At 45.7% G+C, this 11,979-nt stretch overlaps 1 pseudogene; it reads left to right on the top strand.

The window, feature by feature from the left end:
• Window positions 1-1,008: 1,008 nt before the first annotated feature.
• On the top strand, window positions 1,009-3,024 carry LOC144828354 (uncharacterized; annotated as a pseudogene).
• The last annotated feature ends 8,955 nt before the right edge of the window (window positions 3,025-11,979 follow it).

The following is an 11,979-nucleotide window of genomic DNA, read 5'->3' on the forward strand; positions in this document are numbered from 1 at the left end:
AAAGGACCTGCAGCACCCCAGCACCAGAAAAGTCCTGCGCTGCATCACAAGAAGAAGAATTGTGTCTATGTGCAGAGCCCGAACAAAGATCCACTGGAAATCCGGCCCTGTGTACACATTGTGAAGTTTATTCCGTGGAGAAATTCTGACCTAGTGTGAGATAAAGCTTCATACACAGCTCATCGTTATTGCTACTGTGAAGATCCGACCGAGGGATAACCAGTATCATTACGTAACGTGAAAAGGATTTGCTAATTGTTTTCTACATGTATAATAGATGTTCAGTTCTGACGAGAAATCATATTAGTGTACGCCTGAGAGAAGCTTCACTCAGAGCTCACATCTGTACTTGCATCAGATGATTCATAATGAGGCTAATCCACACAAGTGTACAAAGTGTGTCATTTTTTTCATTCTAATGTAAAATCAGTTCAAACATCAGAATATTCTCAAGAGACACCATACCGGTGTAAGACTTACGAGTAAAGCTTGACTTTCTGAACTTTCTGTTGAATTATCAGAGAATGCGTTCAGGGGAGAGCTCTACCAGTATACAGAATATCGCAAAGTTGCACTGAGGGAACTTTGCTGGTCAGCCATCAAATGGTTAAATATGAGGATAGGTCACACCAGTGTACAGATTGTAGGAAAGCTTCACTGAACCAAAGAAGATGTTGACACACCAGAGTACATATGTGAGAAAAACCCTACAGTTGTACCAAATGTGGAAAAAACTTCACAGAGAGATAGCTTGTTGATTTACCAGAGAGTCCATGAAAAAACTCCATGAAAAAAAGTATGATTGTACAGAATGTGTGAAAAGATTCCCTCGGAAAATGAACCTTTTTGGTGCATCAGAGAGTCCATACTGGTGAGAAACCTTATCATTGTATGGACTGTGGAAAAGGCTTCAGTCAGAAGAGCACGCTGTTGAGACATCAGTTAACCTATACTAATGAGAAACCCTAACACTGTACAGCAGGTGGAAAAAGCTTAACCAATATGTCCATGCTGGTGAAGCATCAGAGAATCGATCGAGGTGAGAAACCCTATCAGTGTACAGAATGTGCAAAAAACTTCAGTGAAAAACACAGCCTTGTGGTGCATCAGAGAATCCACAATATTGAGAAACCTTTCCAGGGTACAGAATGAGGGGAAAGGTTCACTTGTAGGTACTGTATGTTGAAGCACCAAAGATTCCACACTGCTGAGAAACCCGACCGCTGCTGAGAATGTGGAAAAACTTCAGTGAGAAGCACAACCTAGTGGTGCATCAGAGAATCCATACTGGTGAGAGACCTTGCCACTGTGGAGAATGTGGAAAAAACTTCAGTCCGAATCACAGCCTAGTAGAGCATCAGAGAACACATAGTGTCGACAAACCCTTTTGTTGTACAGAGTGTGGAAAAAACTTCAGTGAGAATCGCAAGCTAGTGGTGCATCAGAGACTCCATACTGGCGAGAAACCCTTCCACTGCGGAGAATGTGGAGAAAACATCAGTGGGAAGCACAACCTAGAGGTGCATCAGAGAATCTATACTGGTGAGAAACCTTTCCACTGTGGAGAATGTGGAAAAAACTTCAGTGAGAAGCACACGCTAGTGGTGCATCAGAGAATCCATACTGGTGAGAAACCTTTCCACTGTGGAGAATGTGGAAAAAACTTCAGTGAGAGGCGCAGCCTAGTGGTGCATCAGAGAATCCATACTGGTGAGAAACCTTTCCACTGTGGAGAATGTGGAAAAAACTTCAGTGATAAGCGCAGGCTAGTGGGGCATCAGAGAATCCATACTGGTGAGAAACCATTCCACTGTGGAGAATGTAGAAAAAACTTCAGTCAGAAGCGCAACCTAGTGGTGCATCAGAGAATCCATACTGGTGAGAAACCTTTCCACTGTGGAGAATGTGGAAAAAACTTCAGTGAGAAGCACAACCTAGAGGTGCATCAGAGAATCCATACTGGTGAGAAACCTTTCCACTGTGGAGAATGTAGAGAAAACTTCAGTGAGAAGCACAGCCTAGTGGTGCATCAGAGAATCCATACTGGTGAGAAACCTTTCCACTGTGGAGAATGTGGAAAAAACTTCAGTGAGAAGCGCAGCCTAGTGGTGCATCAGAGAATCCATACTGGTGAGAAACCTTTCCACTGTGGAGAATGTGGAAAAAACTTCAGTGAGAAGCGCAGCCTAGTGGTGCATCAGAGAATCCATACTGGTGAGAAACCTTTCCACTGTGGAGAATGTGGAAAAAACTTCAGTGAGAAGCGCAACCTAGAGATGCATCAGAGAATCCACACTGGTGAGAAACCATTCCACTGTGGAGAATGTGGAGAAAACTTCAGTGAGAGGCACAAGCTAGTGGTGCATCAGAGAATCCATACTGGTGAGAAACCTTTCCACTGTGGAGAATGTGGAAAAAACTTCAATGAGAAGCACAAGCTAGTGGTGCATCAGAGAATCCATACTGGTGAAAAACCTTTCCACTGTGGAGAATGTGGAAAAAACTTCAGTGAAAAGCACAACCTAGTGGTTCATCAGAGAATCCATACTGGTGAGAAACCTTTCCACTGTGGAGAATGTGGAAAAAACTTCAGTGAAAAGCACAACCTAGTGGTGCACCAGAGAACCCATAGTGGAGAGAAACCCTTTTGTTGTACAGAGTGTGGAACAAACTTCAGTGAGAAACGCAAGCTAGTGGTGCATCAGAGAATGCATACTGGTGAGATACCCTTCCACTGCGGAGAATGTGGAAAAAACTTCAGTCGCAAGCACAACCTAGTGGTGCATCAGAGAACCCATAGTGGTGAGAAACCCTTTTGTTGTACATAATGCAGAAGAAGCTTCAGTGAGAAGTGCAACCTAGAGGTGCATCAGAGAATCAACACTGGTGAGAGACCCTTCCACTGCAGAGAATGTGGAAAATAATTCAGGGAGAGGCACTGTCTGGTGTGGCTTCAGAGAACCCATACTGGCGAGAAATGCAGGATGCAGAAAAAGCTTCAGTGAGAAGGGTAACCTAGAGGTGCATCAGAGAATCCACACTGGTGAGAAACCCTCTCCATGTACAGAGCGTGGGAAAAGCTTCACTTTCAAGATGAATCTGTTGAGCCATCAGAGGATTCATACTGATGAAAAACCAGATTGGTGCACCGAATGCGGAAAAAACTTCAGTCGCAAGCACAACCTAGTGGTGCATCAGAGAACCCATAGTGGTGAGAAACCCTTTTGTTGTACATAATGCAGAAGAAGCTTCAGTGAGAAGTGCAACCTAGAGGTGCATCAGAGAATCAACACTGGTGAGAGACCCTTCCACTGCAGAGAATGTGGAAAATAATTCAGGGAGAGGCACTGTCTGGTGTGGCTTCAGAGAACCCATACTGGCGAGAAATGCAGGATGCAGAAAAAGCTTCAGTGAGAAGGGTAACCTAGAGGTGCATCAGAGAATCCACACTGGTGAGAAACCCTCTCCATGTACAGAGCGTGGGAAAAGCTTCACTTTCAAGATGAATCTGTTGAGCCATCAGAGGATTCATACTGATGAAAAACCAGATTGGTGCACTGAATGCGGAAAAAGCTTCATTCGGAAGCAGCACCTAGAGGTGCATCAGAGAATGGACACTGGTGAGAAACCCTTCCACTGCGGAGAATGTGGAGAAAACTTCAGTGAGAGGCACAAGCTAGTGGTGCATCAGAGAAGGCACACTGGTGAGAAACCCTTCCACTGCGGAGAATGTGAAAAATACTTCAGTGAGAAGCACTGGCTGGTGCGGCATTAGAGAACCCATACTGGCGAGAAACCCTTTCAGTGAAAAAAAGTGTGGTAAAAGCTACTCTTTAAAGAGTAGTCTGTTGAGACATTGGAGAATTCATGTTGATGATAAACCATATTGGTGCACAGAATGCGGAAAAAGCTTCAGTCAGAAGCACAACCTAAAGGTGCATCAGAAAATCCACACTGGTGAGAACCCCTACCTCTGCTCAGAATGTGGAAAATACTTCAGTGAGAAGCGCTGCCGGGTGGCGCATTAAGGAACACATGCTGGTGATAAATCTTTCAGTGTAAAACTTTTAAAAGCTTCTCTCTAAAGTGCAACCTGTTAAGACATCAGATTATTCATACTGATGACCAACTTTAGCGGCAAACAGAATATGGGAAATGCTTCAATCTGAACATCACACTGTTAAGACCTCAAATAATCCATTCAAGGGACAAACCATAAAAATGGACAAAATGCGGGGAAAGCTTGACTCAAAGCATAAGTCTGTTCCGGCATCAGAGGATTCATCCTCAGTAAAGGCCAATTTTGTGTAGCTAGTGTATGTATATCCAGAAATGTTAAATAAGTAATCTATGCTGCTCCCATATAATGTCCTACATTTTCGAACTTTCAACAGATTTTTTGTGTGTGCTTTTCAGTGATGCACAATGCTCAAAATAGAGAATTACTGCACCACAAACTGCTTATATGCTTAATGACGTACAGGTAAGGTGAGAAAAATGGCCACATCTATAAATAATGGATCATTGGCTGACCCTTCGACCGCAAACATTAAGCCAGCTATAAACACTTGTAGAGAATTTTGTTTATGTTCTTATTTTTCTTATTCTTTTTATTGGCATTTCTTGTTAATGACATACAATAATTGTATATGTTCAATATCAAAACAAACAAAACATATCACTCCAATTGATCTTCGGCTCAGATGGCTTTCAGGCTTACTGTTGCACCCACCTCGCCTACTTCAAGTCAGTTACACAGCGATTTCCAGGACGGGATGTCCCCCCACGCTCTAGTGCCTTCTATCGCTACAGGTGATCTTCCTCCCATGATCCCACTGTCCTCGTCATCCTCTCTATCGGGGTAAAGGCAACTGCCTTCCTTGGACTCTAATCATTCCAACCCACTAAACCTCTTCATGACCACCTCCTACAAACAATACAATTGTCCCTTCACCCCCCCCCAACTTTGCCAGACACGCCATTCAAGCGGACAGGGACTCTGCAAGACATGAACGACTCACTCTCTCCCTCAGAACATTGCACCACCGCCCCAGACCAACCAGACATTCCTCGAGGCCCCTCTCCTCCGCTGGATCTCACCACTTAACCTCTTCTCTTTTACCAACACTCAGACCTGACTGCGTGTTTGGAGCGATAGCTCTCCAATTGTGCCTTCTCTCGTATGTAACGTCCCCCCCCTTTTTCTTTCTTCCTTTTCTCTCCTCCATCTCATCTGGATATCAAAATCATTACAGCGCGGGGATGCCTTCGGGTCACCAGGCGCTCTACAAGTCGTTAAATAAATAAATAAATAAATAAATGTACTTCATGACCTGAAAGCTCTTTCGATTGAGCATCTACCCTGGCTCAGTTCTCTCACTTCGATAGAAAAGCTGCCCATATTCCCCTAGTGCATTCCCCTGCCTTGATCAGCACGCCTCGCACCCTATCTCTAAAACCTTACCCCTCCCTAACGCCCCATCCTGCACTAGAAGAATGAAGGTCAATCTTTTAACAAGTGATATTGAGGATCTGTCTGCTCCTCTCATACTCTAACACTCTAGACACCGTCAAGACTCCTCTGGGTCAAATTCAAGGCATTGATGCCAACAAGCACAGGGAACCCTCACCCAACCTCAGAGTTGTAAATAGCGACCACCTCAAGCGAGTGAACATCATGCAGATGCATATGTCACACACGCCTGTATGGCTGAAATGTGTACTACTCAACTGCAGTACAGCCAGTAACCATGCCTCCGATATCTTTGAACTCATCCAAAATAACGAGCTAGATATCATCATCCTCACGGAAACATGGCTTAATCCCTCTTCCACCCCTATCCTAGACATCCTACTTCCTCCTAGTTATGATATAATCCGTCTTGATAGATCTAAGAAACAGGGTGTTGGACTAGCTTGTATACACCGGAACACACTCTAGGTTTCCCACGCCGAGACTACCACACCATCCTCCAGTGAATACCTTAGCCTCAACATTTCAAGTAACCACCTCCTGGTTTGCAAACTTCATACATTCTACCACCCCCCGGGAGACAATCTCACCTTCATTGAACAAATAATAGAAATCATCTCTCGCAATGACGACTCCTCGGTGTCCCAAATATTCCTTGGTCATGTCAACCTTCACTGGTCTAACCCTAATGACCAAGCAGTAACCAGCCTAAAATTATTTTTATTGAATTACAAGATGACCCAATTCTGTGATTGGCCAACTCAATTCAATTCAATCACAGCTTTTTTCGATTGATAATTCTAACAATCATAAAAGCAGATAAAAACATGAAAATTAGATAATAAAAATATTTGTTTAAAAAAATTCACAATATGAATCAGAATATAAATCAGCTGTTAGTTCATACAATTGTTAAAAAGAGAACATACATATGTGGAGACGGAAGAAACATCCGAAGTCATATACTGAGACTTTTCCTTAGATGAACAACTTTTTTTTAAATACATTGATATTCTCCATACCGAGTGCAGGTTATCTAAATATTGTAAAGCAATAAACACCGGGCGACACTGTCGGATACCCAGGGCTTTGAACATTGGGACCAGCCAACTCATAACAAAGGAGAAATTCTCGACCTCATCATATCAAGAGCGAACACCATCACTCTGGATGACCATTACATCATCTTCTTCCTTATTAACAGGAATGTGGCCCTGAGGACGGATCAACTGAAGAAAATTAAGCAACGGAAAAGAGACCTCAAGAATTTCAACATGGACTATCTAGCAACCCACTGTAAACTTGCCTTGTCACTGACATGTATAACATGTAACTGACATGTATAACTCTACTATTTCTAGTTTAATTGATTCAATAGCACCACTACAACAGAAAAATGCCTGTTTCAAAATCTCCAAGCCTTGGTTCAACTACAACCAAACTCAGAACACAGCAACTTAAGGGCAGCGGAATGATCCTGAGGATCCAAACCCTCCTCGGATCATTTATAAGTCCTTAGATCCCTATAATAAAAAAAATCAAGAGTGCTAAGGCCGATTACTTCAGATCACAACTTAACCAAGCCTTAAATCGCCCCAAAAACATTTTGAAACTGTTAAACAACAATCAGTGAAAGCACCCAACCACCTTGTCCCAGGAGAAGGCCGTCCTTTATTCAACGAACTGGCTGCTTTCTTAACGGAGAAAACAAAACTCATCGGTACTGACCTTGAATCTAAGAAGGCTCTACTACGAGATTGCGTCTCATCTGGCTCACCCGGAGAGGCTCGAACAACTTAGTCTTAGCTCCAAGAACAATGCCTCATGGGGTATTTTTACTCCACTCAGCGAGAGAGACATTTACAAAACCTATCTTAGTATCAACCCTTCTAATCACTTTAGGTATCTGCTGCCACTGACGGTATTCAAAGAAATCAAGGATGCCTTCATACCCCTGTGGACAAAGATTGTCAACGCTTCATTGTCAAAAGGCACGATCCCCGAATGCCTAAAAGCAGCTCAGGTTACACCCATTCTAAAAAAAAGAATGCAGACAGAACTGATCTCAACTACTTCCGTCCGATCTCCAACATCCCTATTCTGGATAAGCTCCTAGAAAACTCTGTGCAATCTCAACTTTACGCTCACTTAGAGAATTTCCATCTCCTGGATCTACATCAATCGGGTTTTCGGAGCGGTCACAGCACGGAATCGGTACTCACTCACATTGTGGATGACATTCTAAAAATGCTAGACCAAAACTAATCTTGCCTCTTAATCCTCCTTGACCTTTCTTCTGCGTTTGACACTGTTAATCACAACATCCTTTTATCCATTCTAAAGCACAGGATGGGCCTTTCCTGATTGGTATTGCAATGGTTCTCGTCATTCCTTCACAACAGATCCCAAAGAGTCAAGGTGAATCAATCCTTATCCCAGCCCTCTACAGTCTCCATGGGGTCCCAAAAGGGTCTGCATTATCTCCCATACTCTTTAACCTCTTCATGGTACCATTAGCGGTATACAGCGGTTAGCACGCATTTTTTACAACGCGGTACTGTTACCACGCTACTTTTACCACGCAAGTCGTTACCACGACTTGCGCTGGGGGGCGCTCCAGGATAGTAAATAGTTTAATTTACTATCCAACTCCTTCCCTAGAGTCCACGGGGACTGGAGTTGGAATAGTAAATAAAAAAATTTACTATCCAGCGCCCCTCCACGCAAGTCGTGGTAACGACTTGCGTGGTAAAAGTAGCGTTGTAACGGTACGCGTTGTAAAAGTACGCGTGGTACCGTCATACATCCGAGTTAGATGCACAATAATCTGTGAGCAAAAATTCAGAGATCCTGACACAAGAGAATCCTGACTTAGAGAATCAGATGGAGCATAGCACGGTCAATAACCTGCCCCGATTTGCAGATGTGGGTCACTTCTTTAACCAAGATTCCCTAATGGGAACCACTTTTATGTTGGTGCCTGTGACTGTCCCTCTCCAACCGCGCTTGCACAATTCATGGGAGTGCAGCAGGACAACTTGTTATGTGAGTCGAGCACACGCTGTATCTGTTTTTTATTTGCTCATCGTCTGAGGAGATTGCAATGAACAATAGGCCTCTTTTAAAGTCTGGTCTCTTGAAAGCGCCTAATATGTAAATATAACCGCTGGCCATAAATAGATCACCTAACTTTCCTTCCAATCAAGCAGTGAAAACGCTGTGCAGAAATCGTGAGCATGTCTCTCCCACTTATCCCCTGAATCCATAATGGCAACCATGTACATACAGCCAGTTTTGCTCATATTCGGAGCGGGTCGGTTTGAGTGTCCTGGCTGCAGCCTTCTCTCGCTATAGGACAGTTACGCACGTGCTCCCGACGTGTGTGAACGTCCTGCACAGACCTGGCTTTAATCGGCTGCCATGCTGGTCCCCTTTGTGTGTGTCTTTTGCTCCCCTACCCCAGCCTCCAACTGTTCCCATCTTTAGCATCGGGCTGTCTTCTTACAGTTACAAAACAGAACTCAGTGAGCATGCGTGTTCTCCAACCTCTGAAGTGTGCTTTGTTAATGACCCCTGGTCTATGCAGCTGCGCGTTCTTCAACCTCTAAAGCGTGCTTGTTAATGACCCCTGGTCTATGCAGCTGCGCTACTTCTCCAACTTCTGAAGCGTGCTTTCTTAATGACCCCTGGTCTCTGCAGCTGCGCATTCCCCAACCTCTAAAGCGTACTTTGTTAATGAGCCCTGGTCTCTGCAGCTGTGCTACATCTCCAACCTCTAAAGCAGGCTTTGTTAATGACCCTTGGTCTCTGCAGCTGTGCTACATCTCCAACCTCTAAAGCAGGCTTTGTTAATGACCCGTGGTCTCTGCAGCTGCGTGTTCTCCAACCTCTAAAGCGTGCTTTGTCAAAGAGCCTTGGTCTCTGCAGCTGTGCGTTCTCCAACCTCTAAAGCAGGCTTTGTTACTGACCCCTGGTCTTTGCAGCTGCGCGTTTCCCAACCTCCAATGTGTGCTTTGTCAATGAGCCCTGATCTCTGCAGCTGTGCTACATCTCCAACCTCTAAAGCGTGCTTTGTTATTGACCCCTGATCTCTGCAGCTGTGCGTTCTCCAACCTTTAAAGCGTGCTTTGTTAATAGCCTCTGGTCTCTGCAGTGGCGCTACTTCTCCAACTTCTAAAGTGTGGTTTGTTAATGACCCCTGGCCTCTTCAGCTGCGCGTTCTCCAACCTCTAAAGTGTGCTTTGTTAATGGCCTCTGCCCTCTGCAGCTGCGCTTCTTCTCCAACCTCTAAAGCATGCTTTGTTAATGACCCCTGGTCTTTGCATCTGCGCGTTCTCCAACCTCTAAAGCATGCTTTGTTAATGGTCTCTGGTCTCTGCTGGTGCGCTACTACTCCAACCTCTAAAGCGTGCTTTGTTAATGACCCCTGGCCTCTGCAGCTTATTTCTCCAACCTCCAAAGCATGCTTTGTTAATGACCCTTGGTCTCTGAAGCTGTGCTACTTCTCCAACCTCTAAAGCGTGCTTTGTTAATGACCCCTGGTCTCTGCAGCTGCGCATTCTCCAACCTCTAAAGTGTGCTTTGTTAATGGCCTCTGGTCTCTGCAACTGCACTTCTTCTCCAACCTCTAAACCATGCTTTGCAATGCCCCCTGACCTCTGCAGCTTACTTCTCCAACCTCTAAAGCGTGCTTTGTTAATGACCCCTGGTCTCTGCAGCTGCGCGTTCTCCAACCTCTAAAGAGTGCTTTGTTAATGGCCTCTGGTCTCTGAAACTGCGCTACTTCTCCAACCTCTAAAGTGTGGTTTGTTAATGACCCCTGGCATCTGCAGCTGCGCATTCTCCAACCTCTAAAGCGTGCTTTGTTAATGGCCTCTGGTCTCTGCAGCTGCGCTACTTCTCCAACCTCTAAAGCGTGCTTTGTTAATGACCCCTGGTCTCTGCAGCTGCGCGTTCTCCAACCTCTAAAGCATGCTTTGTTAATGGTCTCTGGTCTCTGCTGCTGCGCTACTACTCCAACCTCTAAAGCGTGCTTTGTTAATGACCCTTGGTCTCTGCAGCTGCGCTACTTCTCCAACCTCTAAAGCGTGCTTTGTTAATGACCCTTGGTCTCTGCAGCTGCGCATTCGCCAACCTCTAAAGCGTGCTTTGTTAATGGCCTCTGGTCTCTGCAGCTGCGCATTCTCCAACCTCTAAAGCGTGCTTTGTTAATGGCCTCTGGTCTCTGCAACTGCACTTCTTCTCCAACCTCTAAACCATGCTTTGTAATGACCCCTGATCTCTGCAGCTTACATCTCCAACCTCTAAAGCGTGCTTTGTTAATGACCCCTGGTCTCTGCAGCTGCTCGTTCTCCAACCTCTAAAGAGTGCTTTGTTAATGGCCTCTGGTCTCTGCAGCTGCGCTACTTCTCCAACCTCTAAAGCGTGGATTGTTAATGACCCCTGGCCTCTGCAGCTGCGCGTTCTCCAACCTCTAAAGCGTGCTTTGTTAATGGCCTCTGGTCTCTGCAGCTGCGCTTCTTCTCCGACCTCCAAAGCGTGCTTTGTTAATGACCCCTGGTCTCTGCAGCTTTGCATTCTCCAACCTCTAAAGCGTGCTTTGTTAATGGCCTCTGGTCTCTGCAGCTGCGCTTCTTTCCCAACCTCTAAAGCGTGCTTTGTTAATGACCCCTAGTCTCTGCAGCTGCGCTACTTCGCCAACCTCTAATGCGAGCTTTGTTAATGACCCCTGGTTTCTACAGCTGCGCTACTTACACTATGCATTATTTTCCATCCAACTCTGAGGCGGCCTGTATCCCGCTTTGAGGGCCCCCATATGAGGGCGGCCACCTTAGTGCCACATAATGGCACAAACACAGCAGGGCTAGAGTTTATAATAATAATAATAATCCACATTTGTTAAGCGCACAATCACCCGTAAGGGTCTCTAGGCGCTGGGGGCCGTCGGGAAGATTAAGCGAGCTATTGCCCATTGTCACATGGTGCTGGGCTAACCTGCCGCCGGAGCCGGGGATCGAACCCTGATCCCCAGATTCCAGCGTCAGTCGCCCTGGCCGCGGCGCCACAACTCTCCCAGTTTGGACCTCCCGGATGTCCAAGAGCTAACCTTTGTCATTTTCGGTGCAACAGTGGGCAGGGGTAGATATATATACCTCTCCCGCCCAGCTGGCTATCCTTTTTTGTGCAGAGGATCACTCTGTCTGGTCGTGCCTTTTCGTCCCGCTCACGCGTCAGGTCCGTAGTCGCGTACAGTGCATTTTGGCAGTGAGTCCCCCCTTAAGGGGGCCATTGTCCCTGTGTGGAGCTCACTACGAATACCCATGCTTTGTTCCCCGCAGGACACGCTAGTGGGTCTTTGGTCTGGCACGGTTTTTATGCGGGCATTTTCAACCCCCTCACCTGTAGTCCTCGAGGCCTGGTGGTGTGTTGTGTTGTGTGGGGGACGGCATGGTTGGAGGGCCCGTGACATGGTCTTGCACGGCCTTTGTGTGCTCTTTCCCCAAGGT

Source organism: Lissotriton helveticus, chromosome 4_1 (genome assembly GCF_964261635.1).
Source record: "Lissotriton helveticus chromosome 4_1, aLisHel1.1, whole genome shotgun sequence".
Classification (NCBI taxonomy): Eukaryota; Metazoa; Chordata; class Amphibia; order Caudata; family Salamandridae; genus Lissotriton; species Lissotriton helveticus.